The 19,342-nt window shown below is 42.9% G+C and overlaps 1 protein-coding gene across 2 annotated transcripts in view; it reads left to right on the top strand.

Moving 5' to 3' along the window:
* Positions 1-19,341, top strand: part of LOC126398977 (hormonally up-regulated neu tumor-associated kinase) — a 987,429-nt gene extending 968,088 nt beyond the window's left edge. For both annotated transcript variants that reach the window (XR_007570838.1, XR_007570837.1), the window contains one exon: positions 19,252-19,341. The gene's annotated coding sequence lies outside the window, so the exon portion shown is untranslated. The remainder of the gene's footprint in view (positions 1-19,251) is intronic.
* The last annotated feature ends 1 nt before the right edge of the window (position 19,342 follows it).

Raw genomic sequence — 19,342 nt, 5'->3', positions numbered from 1 at the left:
GTAATTAGGAGTGCTATGAAAAGGCTTGTAGAGGGATGTTGGAGTTGGTCATATGTGCTGCCCTCATTTTCATAGCCCTATCCTCAATAAAGCAGCTCCAAATGACCTCCTCTTCACTCCTGCTCCTCTCGCTTTCCCGTGCTTTGTAGACCCAGCTCTCACAATCCCCCAGGGGACCCGAGAGAGAGTCTGCGTGCTCCGTGTGATGATCAGCGAGTCTTAGAGAGATCCTGACAGCCAATCATCTGTCTTCTAGTGGCGTCCTGCATGGCTTCACATTTCAGGGGGGTGCCATTTCTTATATTCCTGCCCGGAGAGCTGTTTCATGTTTGGAATGGACTGGTGGTTTTTCTTTGCCCTGACACGCAGCGGAAAGTGACTCTGATAGATCTGCGCTGTGTTTATTATGGTGGGAAATCTGCACAGCTTTGTTTCTGGCCATCTTTGCATGCTCAGAAAAAAAAAAAATCAACCCGCTTCCAAAATCAGCGTAGATTAGTTACAGAAGAAGCGTTTTCTTGTACTTTTCCCCTCTCTCTCCTTCACCAGCCGCAGTGTAAGGAGGAAAGTTTCTTATTAAAAATGTTCCCAGACCCGGCTCTGTTAGTGTGGAGAAAATACATGAGGGGAGTTAATGTGATTTTGGCTGAGCAGATTAGAAATGTCTTTCATGGTCACATTCCAATATTAGTCCAGAGCTAAGCCTTAATATGTGTTTCTTTTGTGCTTAACCTCATAATGTCAAGAGACCCATAGTCACTTCTGGCGTGGATATTCTCCTCTGCTGCCAGAGAAGTTCACTGCTCCCGCTCATCTAAAGCCGTGTGGAAAAGGAGGAGTTAGGGGGAGTAACATGTGGCGAGGAGGAAGTGTGAAAACGGACATTTGATGGATATTTCGAGCTGCTTGGAAAAAGGCACGAGAAAATGCTCCCACTCTCACACACTCCAGTCTACTCCAGCATATGCTGCAAAAACCACAAGTGACGCGGCGTCGCCACACAGCCAACGAGTGAGCAAACAAACAGACTGGAATCGATGGCCTCGCTGATGATCTGTCCTAACAGACTGAGAGTTCTGGCTGTCAGCGGGAGCCAAATCCTCGGAGTAAACACGAGCGGCCACTGATCCACATTCAATTTAAATGACCTCCATGCTGCCGCCTCGTCTCGTAGGGGGGAATTCAAATGCCTCAATCACCCCGCGCTCTCTCCCTAACTCAATCCGGGAGGGATTAAGCAACCAAATCAATTAGAAGCTGCGGCTAAGAAGCAGAAGTCTCCTGCTATCTCTTCCCCCCTCTCACTTCCTCTCTCTGGGTGCAGCCAAAAACAAAAGGTGTTTAAGTACATTATATACAGTAGGAGTGGTCACTGGTTTGTAATTAGAATTAAGAGCAGCTGGATAATTGGAGCCACTTTCCTGCTATATATTGAAACTCGTCTGGTGCCGTAGAGCACATGTGACTCACAACCAGAGGTCCTTTTTAATTCTATTAAAAGCAACACATTCAACTACTACTTAGACAGTATGGCAGAGACTCAACAGAGGCTGCTCAAATCTCTTTTTGTGTCTAATCCCTGACTTTTCTACCCTTTCTCATTCTCCCCGTTTTCCCTCTGCGAGTCCCTCTCCTTCTCCACTAAATCTTTGTCTGTATGCAGAGCCTGTTCTCGCCTCTCCTTACACCTTTCTCCCTCCCTCCCTCCTTCGCTCTCGTTCGCCGCATCTCTCTGGCCCTGGGAAGAATACAGAAGTTCTGAGGGAAACAAGTGTGCTCCGGCGGCAGGATGAGAGGACCGGGGCTGTTGCTGAGCGAATCCTCCTTTTCCCTCTCTCACAGTCTCTCTCTCTCTGTCTGTCTCCTCCTAGTCCAAGAGAATCAAAGGAGATCAGCTCCCTTACAGCCCTGTCTTAGAGGGGTTTGACTACAGAGGAAGGAGAGTGAGGAAGTGGCGGTGTGTGGGGGGGTACTCATCTGATAGAAGTAACTCAGAGGGCAACACAGGGAACATCAGATGAATGTAATGGAAATAAATTTGTTTTTAACATTCAAATCGTACGTGTCTATTCGAAAGCCAATCCTGAGGAAGTTATAATGTCTATATGTCTGCGTATTGTGCCAGGATGTAATCTCTCTCTGAGATAAAGACAAAATAAAACAGCCTCATCTTAACTGAATTAATTGTAACTCCTACAGATACAGCTTTATTTTTGCCTAAGTAGGAAAAATCCTCCTATCCCACGTCGTCTGACAGCAGCACATAAATATAAATTCTGTATCTGCTTGTTCCAACTCTTCATTGAAGCTATATGATGTTTACACAGAGTGAAATATTCAAACCCAAGACTCCATATAGTTGCACCATTCTATCAAATAGAAATAGTTTGGATGTCTAGACTTTTCCCCAAATTCATGTTGACATATTTGGTATCTTTGGAACTTTGAGATCTCCACTAGAATTTAAAATGAAGTTCTGTATGTTTGAACAAAGTTTGGCTGCACAGAGTTGTTTCGACTGACCTAGTGATGGGGCAGCGAGGTTTAAGAAGTCAGAGGGATTCTTTTTGTCTTAGTTAGTCATGTTGGTAATCATTAACACTGATAGCCTGGGAATAAGTTGAATCTGTGAGCTCATGTTTTAGTTGCTCCGGCAGATGCGTGTGATCCTCCTCCTTTTCGGGGAGATTTCCACCTGACCCAGAGCCATTTATCTAATTTGGAGTGGAGCTAGCATAAACCTAGCTTAGTAAAGAGGAGCGCTCGGAAATGGACTAACTTGCATTCACAAATTGTTCTGGTGATGTCAGGCTGATAAACCACTGCATGTCAGTTAACAAACTAACAGTCTACAGCCACACTAGGCTGTACTCAAGGTGCCATCACACTGCAAGCCTTTGTTCTCAATCTGCATTTGTTGCTCAAACACGGCTGTTTACATTGTTTTTTAAATGTGGCCAATATCAGATTCCAGTCTGATCTGGTTTTGGTCCTGGACTGACCCACATGCAGAACAGGACAATAACAGGCATCATAGGCAGCACTCTGTTGTACGGAAGAAAATACGGAGCCCGCTGAAGTCAGCGTTTATGGTGTAATTTATAAGTTGATGTGCAGTGGAAGCCAGCAAATCTGTGAGCACATGATATCAAGGATGAGGAAAAAGAGAGGCACATTTTTAATAAGTGCCTTTTGTGCTCCCTCTGTGAGGAGGTATGTGTGGATGCAGAGTCATGAGTGGTTAGATGGTGGTGCGAATGGCTGCAATGAAAAAGATTTCATTCAGATTTCAGGATGTCCCTCCACTGTGTGCCATCATAGCAGCTGTCTTGCAGCTCAACAGTTAACTCCCACCAGCACAGAATTGTGACAAAAGTCGACCTACAGTGATGTAAAAGTTGCATGAAATGTGATATGACGGCTCAGACTGAGGTTGCATCGCAAAACATCAGACCTGTATTTAAAGTATCACATATGAAGTCGCCCCAAAATAGAACTGAAAAGATCAGATTCTATTTGATTCGTGCTGTTCACACTGTTGTGAAACCAAAACAACAAATCTTACTGTATGAGCCAAAAAAAAAAAGATTTGGGCCACTTTTGTAACAGGAGTCCATGGGTGTATTATGAGACAGTGGGCACAGATATGAAAGAGGCCCCACCACCTCTCCCACGTAGGACCAAGAAACAGACTTTTCGTGCGTTTGCCTCTTTTTTTTTTGTCTCTGTGGTAATTTTCTGTATCTTTGTGGTCTCTTTGTGTCTCTTTACGTAGTCGGTTTGTGTCTGATTGATGTAATTGTGTATCTTATTTAGTTGTTTGTTTTTTGTAGTTCCTTTGCATCTCTTTGTGGTCATGTTGAGTCTCTTCGTGGTCAGTACGTGTTCATTTGAGTGACCTTTCGAAGTCCAGGGGAGGCTCTGACACTTTGGGCCCTTGTTCAGTAATCCATTCATGCTGCAGTCTGCATGTAGCCTTAGACACGGTGGTGCTTTGAGCTAAATGCTAACATCAGCATGCTAACATGCACACCTGAGGTAGATGGGAATGTCATTGGCTTTGCAGGTTACAGGGTTTACCTAGCTGTGACAACTGCACTGTCCTACTCTGCACCATAGACATGGAACATCTTTTAAAAAATCTGAAACTATAAACACTTACATCCACTGATGAATTTAAGGACATCATAAAGAAGGTGGTGCTTGTTTTTCTTGCGAGGCCACTGTGTGTGAATAGTTGTTGTTTTATTGTGGGTTTTTGTATTACACGTTTGCATTTTAATGTGTTCTGATTGGCTGCTACCTCGGCCAGGTCTCTCTCTTGCAAAAGAGATTTTTGATCTCAGTGGGACTTCCTGGTTAAATAAAGGTTAAATAATTAAAGGGAAAGAAGTTCTGCCTATTTGAAGTTTTCCTTTGAAGGCATTTTACATTTGTCAGCAACATCTTTGTTAACAAAGTTTGATCAGGGAAGTGAATGTATACCCAATAACAAGCTTAGAAACTCTTATACAGATTTGGCCATCACTCAGTTAGATAAATGTTGATGCAGTGTTGCAGTAGAGAATAGATGATAGTTTTTATCATGTAAAATGTTCTTAAAGGAGGAAACTCAGTGAAATATGTGGAAATGATTTCCCTTTGATTGTTCCATCTTGGTGTGATCGCTCATACTGACTGCCTTCTGTTGGTTGGGTTTGTATGTTTGTTTCTCTCTTTGTCACTATTTCTGTGTCCATCTGTCTGTCCATCTGTCTGCATGAGTAATCAATAGTCTCTTCATTAGACAAATGCAAGGAGATGGGAGGAAGCTACATCAGGAAGCCAATCAGATAGCGTAAGTGGGAGGGAAGGACATTTCAGATCCAAATCAGCTGCAATGAATCACAAGGGCACAGCTGATTCATAGGGCACGGCTTGATTTAGGGCTGAATAGGTGTGATTCAACAACAAACTGGCTGCACTAAATTGCACCTCAGTTTTATACTGCGCCACGCTTTTGCTTCTGACATTTACTAATGGCTACAAACTTCAGTGTTATTCACATCTACACATTTCTTGCACATGGGCCCACACTGGCTCACGTGTGCTCGCTGGCAACCACGCAGGCTCGCTTAGTATGCTGCTGTAATTGAGTACATGGGATATTGGTAAGTTAGGAATACTCCCAGGACTCAGTTTGGAGATTTAAATATATTTGATTCTATTTGCAGGCTTTTAAAGAAATAGTTTGGCATTTTTGGCACATTTGCCATATGTTACATGAGATGATTAATATTCCTCTCATATATATCTGTTAGCTTAGCTTAGCATAAAGACTGGGAAAAGGGGGAAACAGCTAGCCACACTCTCATATTACATAAGCCCCTTTTACACCTGCACTGCAACCCTGAACTCATCTTGCCATTACCCGAAGGAGCTGTATGTAAGAACATAAATATCCCAGAACAACTGGACCGGACTTCAAACGGACTTGACAATGCCAGCTCCCTTGTACAGAGTCTGTGTAATGTCAGAATGAGCTCATGTGTGAATCAAGCAGGTCATTGTCTGGGAAATTCACAGCGAGCTAGTGGGCTTTTTAATTAAGTTTCTGTCATGTAACTGTGCTACATGTGTGAAAGGGCAACTCCACACCTGGTTCTTTAGACATGGTCCGAGGATGGTATGAGAAAACGCCTTTTCATAACCACCAGATTAGATTATTGTACTGTATTGGACTGGTCCTCCCTCAACCGTCTACAGCTCGTCAAGAACGCTGCTGCTCGCCTCCTCACAGGCAAGAAAAAGCGCAACCACATCCTGCTGCTCGCCTCCTCACAGGCAAGAAAAAGCGCAACCACATCACGCCAGTTTTAGCCTCCCTCCACTGGCTCCCGGTCCGTTTTCGTATTGATTTTAAACCCTCCACTGGCTCCCGGTCCGTTTTCGTATTGATTTTAAACCTCTTTTAATTGTTTTTAAAGCCCTCAACGGTCTGGCCCCTCTGTACCTCTCTGAGCTCCTTTTGCGGTACCTCTCTGAGCTCCTTTTGCGCCACACCCCAACCAGAACCTTAAGGTCTTCGGACCAACTACTCTTGGTGGTGCCAAAAACCAGACTCAAGTCTCAAGGTGACAGAGCCTTCGCAGCGGCTGCCCCCAGGCTCTGGAACAGCCTCCGCCTTCACATTCGATCTTCCCAGTCCCTAGAGACTTTTAAATCCTCCCTAAAAACCTTTCTCTTCCACCTGGCGTATCATTCAGCCTGAGCACGATGATCTCAAGTTTTGTTTTGTTTTTTGTTTTGTTTTTTTAAATTGCTATTTTAATGTCTGCACTGTTTGCTCTGTTTTCTTATTGTTGTCTTCTACATCTACTCTATTTTATTATTGATGTTGTTTTAACTCTGTACCCACCTATGTGCAGCACTTTGGTCGACTGACGTCCTTTTAAATGTGCTCTAGAAATAAATCCTGACTTGACTTGACTTTAGCCTTTATTATGGATGCCCTGATCCAATCTCAAAGATTTGGATCTGGGCTGATCACGGCATTTTTTAATTGATTGGGATCTGCTGTATTAAGCTGTATAGAGGATCAAACTTCAGCTGTCGCACAGGTGTTTTTACTCACAAAGCTTTCATGCAGAGACGCCGAGTTCAGCTGTCTCCAACTCTCCGCTCTCCTTTTCTCCTCCACTTAGTTAAGCTCCCATGTGTGTGTAAGAGCAGGGGCTGAGCCCCGCCCACGGCAAAACACAGCACGTCATAACCGACAGCAAAAACCAGTATGAAACGTTTATATATGTTTTTTACCAAAATTATGAGCATTAATTTCATTTCAGCTCAGTGTGAGAGTCTTGTGCGTTTATGGCGCTTGGTGTTTATTCACAGGCGGAGAAGACAGTGGCACAGAACCAACGACAACTACACTTACCACACCACTGCAGTGCAACAAAAGCCTCGAGAGCAAAAAGCACATAAGAGTTTCATATACTGAAGCCTAATTCAGGGGCTGCAGTAGCTCAGACCTTAGCTTAGCTTAGCTTGGGAACTGGAGGGTCACCGGCTCAAGTCCACATATGGATTGTGGACTGGTAGCTGGAGAGGTGCCAGCTTGCCTTCTGGATGCCGCCATGGTGCCCCTAAGCAGAGCACTGAACCCCCAACTTCTCTGGGTGCCTGTCCAAGGCCCTGACATCTCTCTATTTAATGTATATAGGTCCTGTTTGGACATGTGTGTGTATTTGGGGCCTGTGTGTATATGAAAACAGAATGAAGGATTAATAAAGTATATCTTCTTTTTCTTAATCCAAACAAAAGATGTAAATAAACACTGAATGAAATACTGTTCATTCAGGTAACTCAGGCAAAGGCTGCACCGATGCAACAAACACTGGAGAATAAGCTACTCTCTTAAAGAACAGAGACATTCCCTGGAGACAGCAACACGGCCAAAAATAGTAAAGGTAGAGTTTGTTATTTTAGACTAGTTTACTTATTATTGGTAAAAAAAATAAATAAAATAAGTAAACCATAAGTAACAGCTTGGATGCAGTGACTTTTTCTGAATGCATTGCAGAGCTTTTTGGTTGTCAAGTATAAACATTGGATTGATTTTCTTTCTTTTTTTCAGCTTTTGGTCTTTATTGGACAGGGCAGATTTAGCGTGAAAGGGGGAGAGAGAGAGAGAGAGAGAGGGGATGACATGCAGCAAAGGGCCATGGGATGGAATCTAGTTCGCAGCGGCTGCAGCAGGGACATTAGCTCTACACATGGTATGCCTGCTCCACCCACTGAACTACAGGGTGCCCCACATTGGATTGATTTTAATAACTTTAATGTACTTTAAGTGTGCACTGTGCAGCTGTATTGTCTCAGAAAATAGAAGTATCAGATCGGGGCTCGGTATCAGCAGTTACTCAATATTTAATGACTTAGATCAGGGGCAAAAAAAATGGATTGGGACATCCTTCCCCTTCACTGACTTCATCACTGTTCTTGACTTGTGTTGCTCTTAGATTACACATTACTACTGCACTAAGACGTGCTTAAAAGGAGGGATTCAGATGTTTTTTTTAATATATATCTTACTGTCTAACCTGCCATACGTGTTTTTAAAGACTTATTGGTCTTTGTGTTCTCCATATTAGTCTGGAAACAAGCAATGTTGGGGGATGACACTGTCAGAAAATCCACTGCTGTTGTTTAGTGCAAATATGCATTTAAAAGTTCACAACCTGACTAACGGCATGCGTGCGTTGCAGAACCTCTTTTCTTGTCGGCTGTGCTAACAGGTTAGAGCAGCCACACTGCCTATGGGAGCAGCGCTGCTCAGGCACAGCTTGGCTGCTGCTAAACTGTGGAAGAGATTCAGACTCTCGCCTATTTTTTCCTGTCGTGGTATGCATTGTTTTTTTGACTGTGAAAAGGGTCTTTTGAAAATCATAATGATACCTATCACTACAGTTCCAATATAGTCCATATATCTGTCACAGAAATAAAAAAGAAATTGAAAATGCAGTGTCTTTCACGGCTCCATAAATGAGTGGAGGTCCAGCTTTTAAGTGTGGAAATACAGTAATCATAGCAGCAGGCAGCTCTGTCTTTGTTAGCATTGCATGCGTGTGAGACGCAGCAGTTAAGTGTGGTAGCCGTCACATGCGCTGTTCATGCAGGCAGTGTGGCCAGGGCGTTAGCAAAATCCAATGGGTTTGTTCGCCATAGCAGTTGTATGCAGGTTTATTGCTGCTGCTCTGTCTGAGCAAAAACCTATACTTGACCCCTGTATAGTATCCATGCTGCAGCTTAGCAATAATGTCCAGGGAAACAAGTAGAGTGAAATTTGTTCTGGAAACACAGTAACTTTAGATGAAGTTTCACACAAAGCAGAAACTATATTTTGGCCCTCTGTTGCAATACAGTCCCAACGGGCTGAGCCCTCTGCCAGTATGGAGGAAGGTGGAATGATAACAGTGACCAATAACTCTTTCAACTCAGATAGAGCATCTGATTAATGTATTAAAAGAGAAAAAGAAATCCAAACTTTAACTTTATAAATATATACAAACACATTATTTTTCTGAGAATATGAGATAAACGCCTTTCCTTCTTTCTTTCTTTCTTTCTTTCTTTCTTTCTTTCTTTCTTTCTTTGTGTCTTCTTCATTTAAATGTTGAGAAGTCAGTGAGTGTTACAGAGGAAGAAAGATCACGGCACATAAAATACCAAAGGAGGTGAACCCGAGCCCTTGTTGGGGAATTTATACGCAAGCGATGAAAAATGGCCACCTCGCAGACTACATCACTTCTTCCCACTGCAGTCTCTGTGGCTTACTGAAGCGTTTCATTCTCAACTGTTCCATTTTCAAAGTCACTGCCTGGTTCCATATTCATATCCATTCCTGTATGAATGTCCAATTCCATTTCAGCCCGTAGACAAATCACCTGCTTGGACCCAGAATGCTAACCCCGTTCTCTTTGCATTGATTGATCTGTCTCCTATCTCCCAGCAGCAGCTTTATTTCAAATCTGAAAGCAAACATTAGCGGCCCGAACATTACCCTTCTCTCTTATATTCTATCTCTTTCTCTCTCTCTCGACATTACGTCTCTCTCTCCCTCCCTCGCTTGCTATCGTATCCAGGAATCATCCGTCAACGCAATGAGGGAATAATAGGAGCTCCCTCTCGCTGGTCGAAGTGACTGCTGTACCTTCCATTACGACTGAGACATGACTGATTGCCTTGAGGATGGAAGGTAGAGAATATGAATGAACTGATCTTAGTGAGACACAGAGCGGCTGCTGCTGGCTTTACTGGTAGCCACACCTTTGTTTAGGACTGGGAGCAGTGGGAATCCTTCCTCGCTGCGGCATTACTCCAACGAGTCATTCCCGGCCTTTGATATAAGACAGTGTCCCCCCTTCTCTAATACACATTGGCTTTATCATCCAAAGGGGGGCAACTTCAATGAAATGTGCCTGTTCTCTTCTTTTTTTTCATTCTCTTGGATGGCATCAAAGCTCTTTTCCAAGGGCCCCTTGAAAAACAAATGGTCTCCCTCTTGAAAGCATATGGCAGTGGTGCGTGCGTGGTGAAAATAAAGAAATGTCCACATGATTTATGTGCCATATGATTTCCAGCACAATTGCAGGAAGAACAAAAGAAAAAAAATGACTCGCGCTTCAGCGTCGCATTGTACGTTTGCTTTGATAAGCAGGCGTTCTCTCCGCAAATGAAAGAAATGTGTCATCTTTTTCGAAAATTCTCCGAGCTTTCATCACTTTGTTTGTCCCTCCGTGGCTCGCTTTTGTTTCACCCGCTGCCTCTGAAGTCGTTTTTGAGGGGCAGAGGGCTTCATTGTGTCTTTTCTCTGTCTGTCTCTCTCGCTCTTTTTCCCTCTTTGTCATCCGCCTTATTCAAAATCTGGAGCCTGGCCTCTGTCTCTGTTCCCACACTGCAAGTTTGAAGATGAACCATCTTTCTTTCCACGAGCTCGGCTACACGGAGGTGGGCGGAGGAAAGGGGAGTCATATCTGAGTGGATCACATATGCTGTAACCTTTTCTGGGCTTGAACCTCAGCCCAGTACCGACTACATCATATTTATAGTGTAGCTAGGAGGCTCAGTATATTTTGTGGACAGTGACATAAATGGGGAGCTAGTAAATATGAGAAGTCAGTTGTTCATGAAGCCTTTATAGTTTTGGGAAGATACATTATCATTCCCCATACATTAAATTTCAAGCTGTACTAATGATTAAAAGCCTCTCACCCTCAGCGTGCGCAGGGCAGGTGAGCAGTATCCGTTTGTGTGCATGTGTTTAAGACTGTAGATCTGCAGTGCATCTGGCTCACATGAATTATTTGTGCGAGGCAACTGTATGCCAAAGTGCATGTGTCTGCGAGTACGTGTGTGTGATCTCTCTTCACGCAACCATCTGGCCGTAGTCTGAAACACTTAGGTATCACACAGTCGGCCCTGCCAGGTGTCAGGGTGTCCGGATGCCCAGGTGGCGGGGGTGTCTTGCCAAGACCTTTGCCCGTCTGGATGCGAGGCGTCAGACGCTACTCTTAAAGCGATATTTCACTTTGATATCAAGGGTTATTATTTCCTGTTACACTCACCTTGACATCACTAAATGAACAGTTGACCTTTGGCATCAGCAAGATGTGCTTGTTTGTTCACATGTAGACTTTTAAAACGATATACTCAAATATGCACAGCTGCATTAACATAACATCCTACTATAACACCATGTTTGGGACGAGGGCCAAGCACCATATATTTACTAAAAGGTAAAGCTCTTCATCTCTATAACACGCCCTGTTTTGGATTGTAGTTTATATTGTTCTGTCTTTTTTTGGAAGATTGTCGGCATCTCAGCTTCACTCTTGGAGATGGTTCAGGAGAGAGCAGAGGGACACATAACAAGTGCTGTGGAAACATTTCCAGATAGCTGATGCCAATACACAAGCTAAGATCATTGCAGCATATGGCCTGAGTCATCAGAGTCTATTTTTCCTTTTATAAATTGACCTTTTCGCTAAGCCCCGCCCCCTTGTGATCCATAAGGCTGTCGAAGCTAGCATAGAGCCCACACTGTAACTAACTGAGGAAATATAATCAAAAACTTTGAGAGCAGCAGACAGAGGAGTCTGCAGTCTGTGTTTGAAGGATATATCCAGGATGTCAAACTGACTCAGCAGCAACAACAGGTTAAAAAGACAAAGATAGTTAGAAGCTAAAGCCGAACTATAGGCTACAGATCACAGTGTAAAAGTGAACCACCATATCACTGCTGATCGCCACAGAACACAATGAATATAAAGGGAAACTTTGCTGATATTCAACCAGCTGATGAATATAAAGGGAAACTTTGCTGATATTCAACCAGCTGTGGGGGAAGCCAACTAATTCTGCGCACACAGTGATGACACACAGCTGGTTGAATATCAGCAAAGTTTCCCTGCTTCCCTTCACTGGTTCCTGTACAGCAGGGTCGGTCTTTGTTTCACTGTTATAGTCATTAAAAAGCAAAAGCAGCTTGTGTATACATTCAGTAGGCTACTGTATATCTTCAGTAGCTAGCTAGCTAACCCTACACTTTTCAGGGTTTGATTTTGGTTTTGGAACAGGGAAGAAACGTATATCTTTTTCCAACCTCTCCAGGAGTATCATTAATACACGACGTGCCCCAGACACAACATTTAGCTCCAAATCCACAAAACCAGCCTGAAAATGAAGGAAATCTTAAACGACTGCATTAGAGTCAATGGAGCAGCTGTGTTGTTGTCAGACCCTGGTCTGAGCCGGCCTGATGCTATGCTATGATTGGCCAGTCTGCGTCCAGGGGCAGGACTTAGCGAAGGGTCAATTCTACTGAAATCTGTTGGAGATGATTTTTAAAAAATAATCTGTGGTCCATGCTGTTGGTCTGACTCGAGTCTTAAAGTCTGAACACAGTGATTTCCTTTGAAGAGGGACCAAGTCATTGTTTTTCCAATCATGAGTAATTCTCGAGTCTTTGCACTCAAGTCGCCTATGTCAAGACTAGCAAGTCCCAATTCAAGTCCCAAGTCCTGCATTTTGAGTTTCAAGTCCTTCAAGTCATTATGCGCTCTTCACCAAATGTACTGCCATTCTAGCGACAGAGTTTTTTTTAATTGACTTATAGTTTTTTATTTATAAAATTAATAATTGCTGCTAAAAACAGTATTTACTTGTAAAATCCAATTTGTTAAAACAAGTGCAACTGAACTTACTCATAAATAAGGTAATGCTGAGTCTACAACAGAATAAATTATGTTTGTTTTTCTCCTGTCTTGTATCTAACACCTCTCATATTGGAAATATTGGAAAAATTCGTTAACTTTCTCTTCCCAAATTGGCTTAGTGGAGGGATTTTCAAGTCAAAAGGTTCAAGTCCAAGTGATATCACGGGTCATTGGTGTTGAAGTCCACGTCCATCTGCACGTCTTTTTTTGATTTGACCTCACATCATCAAATTTGTGACTCGAGTCCGACTGGAATCCAAGTCATGTGACTCAAGTCCACACCTCTCTGGTGTGTAAGCAGGAGTTTTTAAATTAAGGATCAATTTCACTTTCATGATGAAAACAACTGTGTGATGTAGACTTTTGTTTCACAGTGACTTCGAAAGAGCTGTAAATGACATTCAGAGCATAGTAATGATTTGGAGTCTGATTCAGGTTGTCTGCACACGGTTCTCAACATGGAGGTGGCCGAGCCAGTGGCTAGCAGCTAACAATGCTAACATAGCTAATGACTGTAACAGTGCTGATAGAGCTAACGATGTAAACCTGCGGTGGAACCAGAGAGTGATGCTGTGGTTTAGTCCAACATTATCAGTGATAACCACTGTATGAGTGCAGAGTGGTGGCGACTAGCTAGCCAGTGCGATACACACACACAGGGACTCAAATAATATGCACTTGTTACCAGATCAGCAACACAATAAAAGAGCAGAGAAACTTAAATAAAAACACACACAGAGAAGAGCTTGACTTCATTCTCCAGTCAGGACGCCATGACTCCACTACATTTTCTTTACATAGTAAATACTGTAGTTCTTTTCTGCTATTTTAAATGCTGCACACAGCTGCTTTGAAAAAAAGATGAGAGGTGTATAAAACAGCAAGGCCACAAAATGTACATGTATTTTACCACAGCAGCTTCTTGGTGAATTCCACAACAATGTATGTCTCAGTTTAATTTTTCTCTTCTCCGTACAGGCGGTCTTTATTAGATGAAACATGGCACAGAGAGTTGCAGTGGGATTTGGTCTGAGGTTAATAGGCATGCATGTGCTTTCACAGCTGGGTAACCGACATGACAGACTGAGAGAATGGTTGTGACAGAGGTAAAGAATGTACTGACTGAGAGACCTATAGAGCCCAGTGGGTGGACGGTGACATAACAGTAGCAGTTCACAGTTTAATGTGCACTGGGATGATCCGCGCTACACAAGTGCTACTCAAAATCCCATAAATAAACTCACACCACGACGAAGTGCTTTCGAGTAAAAGCACTCACCAAAGAGGAAATACTCTGTTATATGTTCTTCAAATGGCATATTTTAAACCTGCAGTCTTGTAAGAGTGATGGATCTCATCCCTGAGCAGCACTTTCTCATGGTGGAGCCAGTGATTGATGCGGTATTACCGGCGCAGGCACCTCTCTGGCGATTGTCTATTCAAGCTCCGAGGTATGTGGTTAAAAAAAAATGCAGGTACCCTGCAGTGCAGTGAGTGTGCTCTCTGTCTCTTTGTCTTTCTTTCTCCCTTCAGATGTATGTAGGTGTTAGGACTACAGTCCATGTGTCAAGATAACCAAGCCTGACAGGTGCTTCTCCTCATTATTCAAATAGATTCTCACCAGTGTGAGAGGGAGCGATGGAGGAAGTGCCTTCATGCGTCGTGCTCTATAGGTTGCTGTGTATACAGTATACAGCCGTATAGAGTGTTTATGCACAGTCCCCACCCTGGGCATTGATGGTTACATTACACTGACATTTACAATGAAATATCACCCTCTTATCATCTGTATACCATCACATTTTTCCCCATAAGCCGGACCTATTGATCTAAATATCACATCCATCCTGCTTAGCACCAAAGCTGCGGACCTCGCACGCAACAGCTCCCAAACAACAGGAGATAAATGAATGTCCATTAAGGAGGTTAGCCGGGCCTGTTTGAGGACCTAACCTGGCCAAATTGGATTCTAATAGATGTCCTTGATAGTGTAATCACTTTGACCCGCTAATGGCCTCTTCAGTGATTCAGGCAGCTGGGATTTGAGGTAAAATAAGTACAATTAGGATCAATCAGCATCTTTGTGTGTATTTGTGTGTATGTGTGTGTGTGAGTGAGAAAGATAGAAAACAGACGTGACTCTCAGTGTGGAGGTGGTAAACCATGATACAGCATTATTAGGACCCTCATGGATTATTGATAACACGGTAGCAGGTGGTGCCCGCTGGCAGCAGGTTTGTTGAAATGTATTGTCTGGGCTTACAGTAGAGGGAGCGACACATACATTCATTAAGTAATGCTAGCACTCACATCTCTGTTAGGGGACTGTTAGCATACAAGAATTTGGTGCTGCAAAGATGTGTGTCAGGCTGGTTTTAGACAATTTTGGAAGGTTATTCACTTACCTGCGGAGGTAAAAATGTGAAGATTGATACCACTCATATCTCTAATAAAATTATTTACAGCCTGGTACAAAAAAACAGCAGCTAATTCCTTGTTCATGACAACTTAACGGGTTAAATTTTTATATAACTTGAACTTTGAATGTTATCAAGGCTTAAAGTTATGCATTATAGCTTGTTTGCAGTCACATGACTATTCTGACGTGCAAAATTCAGATGGAAGTCATTCCACAGAGAGCTGATGAAGGCGCACAAGTGTATAGTGGACTGTAACTATTTTGTGTGGTGCCAACTGCTGCCTTGTTTTTGGCCATGGTAGTATAACTGTCTTTTATATTTCAGCTCTGTACATGAAAGCATTGCTGTCAGGCTAATGTTACTGGCTAACTTTAGCTACTGTTGTCTCACTATTAGGTCCACTGTTCCCAGAGGTTTCAATCAATCAATCAATCAATTTTATTTATAAAGCCCAATATCACAAATCACAATTTGCCTCACAGGACTTTACAGCATACAGCATCCCTCTGTCCTTAGGACTCTCACAGCAGATAAGGAAAAACTCCCCAAAAAATAGCAGAAACCTCAGGAAGAGCAACTGAGGAGAGATCCCTCTTCCAGGACGGACAGACGTGCAATAGATGTCGTACAGAACAGATCAACATAAACGCTGTTGAAAGTCTGTTTTCATAGAGCATTGCGATTGCATCCAACTCGAGGCATGTTTAACACTCTAACATTCACTCTGACATTCGTTGACTCCACTCCTACAGACTGAAGACAGAGGTTGTTGATCCACATCTGCTGCTGTTTCTCAGTGACTTCTTTTTCTTAAACTTCTTTACATCCTACAATTTTTTGGGACTTGAACCGGCCCTTCTGCTTGATTGAAACAGCTATAAATGCAACACATTCTCTCTCCGATCTCTTCACGTATTGATGTTTGGTCATGGAGTCTCCACATCGAGATATGACATGCAAGGTACCCTGGGTGTGTTGGNCTGGGCTAACCGTTAGCTGTTAGCCGTTAGCAGTGTCTGTAAGTAACTCAATAAACGGTCTGTGAAAAAAATATTTTTTCCAGCGGATATCTTAGTTACAACATGATTGAGCTAGCAAAGCAGTTTTGTGTTGCTATGTGTGGTATTTATTCAGTTTTGGGAAATCACGATGTCTAGAAAGCATCAGTGGCTGCAGCTGACAGGGACAGCTAACAGCAGCAGCAAAGCTAGCATCAGGATGTCATCTGTTAAAAGCCTCCTGTTGTTGGTTACGACTACTATTCCAGTTAGCTCAATCATGTTGTAACTAAGACATCCGCTGGAAAAAATATTTTTTTCACGGACCGTTTATTTTTAGTTTTGGAAAACATCAGCAGCTCTGCAGTGAAGAGTAACGCTGCACTGATTTCAGCACCAGAGAGGAGATATCTGTTGCCAGATCTCGCGAGAGTGTGTTGTTGAGACAGACACAGGTCTTGAACAAAGTAAATTTTCTCCTGGTTTGTCCGTCTGAAATTTGCCATTTTGGTGTCGGAATGGTCTGAAGATATGTGGCTTGTGATAAATGGGTCCAGTATTTGCTTCCCTGACTATGGGGCTAAAGAATCGGCCATAATCTGTAATCACGTTCACTTCTCCCACTGAAGTCAATAGACTCAGGACCTACTGTTAGTCTCCTAAAGGGGTGTGGTGGTCGCGAACCCCATGTGACACTGATACAGGAAACTGACTCGCAGTGGACCGTCTTGGTTTATCCACCGTCTTTGGTGTAACCGCAGACTCACAAAGTTTAGCTGTAGCTGACGCCTTTTCAGTGTGTTATAGTTCATGGAAGTTAGCTGTAACGTTCTGGTCACCTTAAAAAAAGTCCTAATCAGCATTTGGTTGTGTTAAAGACCCTCTAAGGAGTTAGATGTTCAGTTTTTCTGGTAAGTAGATTTTGTTTTAATGGTTAGCACTAGCATTATTGCAGTAAGCCATAGTTGTAAATGCACCATGCTAACCAAGCTAGCAGCTAGCATTAGGGTTGCTTCCACCTTCTCATCCAAATATGGTCACTTCTGGCTCCAGAAATCCAAGATAGCAATAACCAAAATGCCAAATTAGAGGTTTCAATGATGACTGTGTCGGCACTGGGTAGGCATATTTTGCTACTTTCATACAGAGCCAGGCTAGCAGACCCCTGCTTCCAGTCCTCATGCTAAGCTAAGCTAACTGTCTCCTAGCTGTAACTTTATATTTAACTTTAAAACACGTTTTTATTTTTTTTATCTAATAGTCACAAATATTCTGACATAAGCAACTCTTTTTAAGCAGGAACAGTATTTCTTTGCATACTTCTTGTTCTCTATGATTTACAAGCAACTCGCTGTCCTATTTATTTACAGTACTCTCTACCCACGGCCTCGCCATCATAAGCCCACAAGACTAATGTATTTAATCTCACAAAGCTTATTGGATAAACTTTACCCGTGTCAATATACCATCCTGTTTCACCTAAACCAGCGTCTACAGTATTATGACTCTCATTTGACTTCACGGCTGCTGCTCCAGGTAACAGGGATTTGTAAAACGGCCTTTTCTGATTCTGCACCCTAGTCATGGAAAAAATCTTTAGAACAATCTGCAGTTTATTGAACTTCCCTGTGAGAGCAGGTTCAAAGCCTTGATACAAAAAAGTGTAACTGAAAAGAACAATTGCTTCTCATAGGCTGTATTTTGTAGTGTGTGTCTGCTGTCTTGGATGCCTGTCTTCTTTGACATGCTTTATTTAAAAGCTTTTGTAATGACCAGATTTTTTCTTGACAAAAAAAAAAAAAAAAGAAGAGATGTTTAAACACAGACGCGCATGCCGCACCTCACAGAGAAACATGACAGTTTGTGAATGCAGAGCCACTGTGATTAAATGAGTAATACCACAATGAGGACATCGGTGGAGATAATGGATATTTGCAGTGCACATAGTAAGCGTACACACATATGGTGGCAGAGTGTCATCTATCCGTGGTTTTAAGTATAAGCCTTGTTCAAACTGAAGGCTAATAGGTTAGTAGCTCATGTGCTGTATCTGTGGTGAGTGGAGGCTTAGCACACTCCTTTGTACAGAACTGCAGTTGGTATCATGCAGAGAGGAGTCAGCTGCAGATCAAACTCCACTCCAAACCTCCCACTATCGGGGCAGACAGTGAAGCCACGAGGCCACTGATCTAGCAAGAGTGCTGGACAGTAAAAGCTCTGCAACTGAAGAGTCTGCGGTTTCTTGAGGAATGAATGATTGTGTGTGCTAGTGTGTGCGTGTGTGTGTGTGTGTGTGTGTGTGTGTGTGAGGATCCTCCTTTTCAGTGTCTACAAAATAAACCAGGAAAAAAATAGTGGCTACAGGAGAAAGATAGAGGGGCAGGATTATGGAAAAGTGGAATGACCATTCGCTAAGCCCCTCCCCCAGTGACTGCTGCTACTGTACATCTGTCAAGCTTTCTGTTCTCGTACAGCACATAAATGAAAACAGATTTACCACTTGACTTTCGTAATTGCTGAAACAGTGGACACTACATTTCTAAGAAAAATAGGCTCATCATTTCTAGCATCTAACATGACAAGTGTTGCTCACAGAGTTTATCAGCTGTCGCCAGGCCCACAGGAAGTGCTCCAGGCTTTGAGGCCAATTTTCATAGTGGCCAAACAGCAGAGATGGGGACTCGAGTCATTGTGACTTGGACTCGAGTCAACTCGAGTCGCTGTTTTGATGACTTGTGACTTGACTTGACAAAAAATAAAAGACTTGAGACTTGACTCGGACTTGGAAGTTAAAGACTCGGGACTTGACTTGACTTGAGACACGATGACTTGAATGACTTGAGTGTTCACATCATGTTTTCGGTTAGAATATAAAATTAATAAATTAATTTAAAAAATAATGTTGATTACCCGGTAGGAGCGCAGGCTGAGAATGGCGTTGTCATGATTGGATCGGGAACTGCCCATTGGTTCGACAGCCCATTGGTTCGACATCCCATTGTTCCGACCATATTAAACTCATTGTTCCGAAGTCCGTTCCGAAATCATCATGATGCCCCGTGGTTAAGGTCTGGTTAGGTTTAGGCACAAAAAACACTTGGTTAGGGTCAGGAAAAGATCATGGTGTGGGTTAAAATGAAAAAGAAAGTGACAAACACATAAGCCGTGA

The sequence above is a fragment of the Epinephelus moara genome, chromosome 12, assembly GCF_006386435.1.
Source record: "Epinephelus moara isolate mb chromosome 12, YSFRI_EMoa_1.0, whole genome shotgun sequence".
In the NCBI taxonomy this organism is placed as follows: Eukaryota; Metazoa; Chordata; class Actinopteri; order Perciformes; family Serranidae; genus Epinephelus; species Epinephelus moara.
The sequence above is the reverse complement of the archived record's forward strand: the minus strand, read 5'-3'. Positions and strand labels throughout refer to the sequence as shown.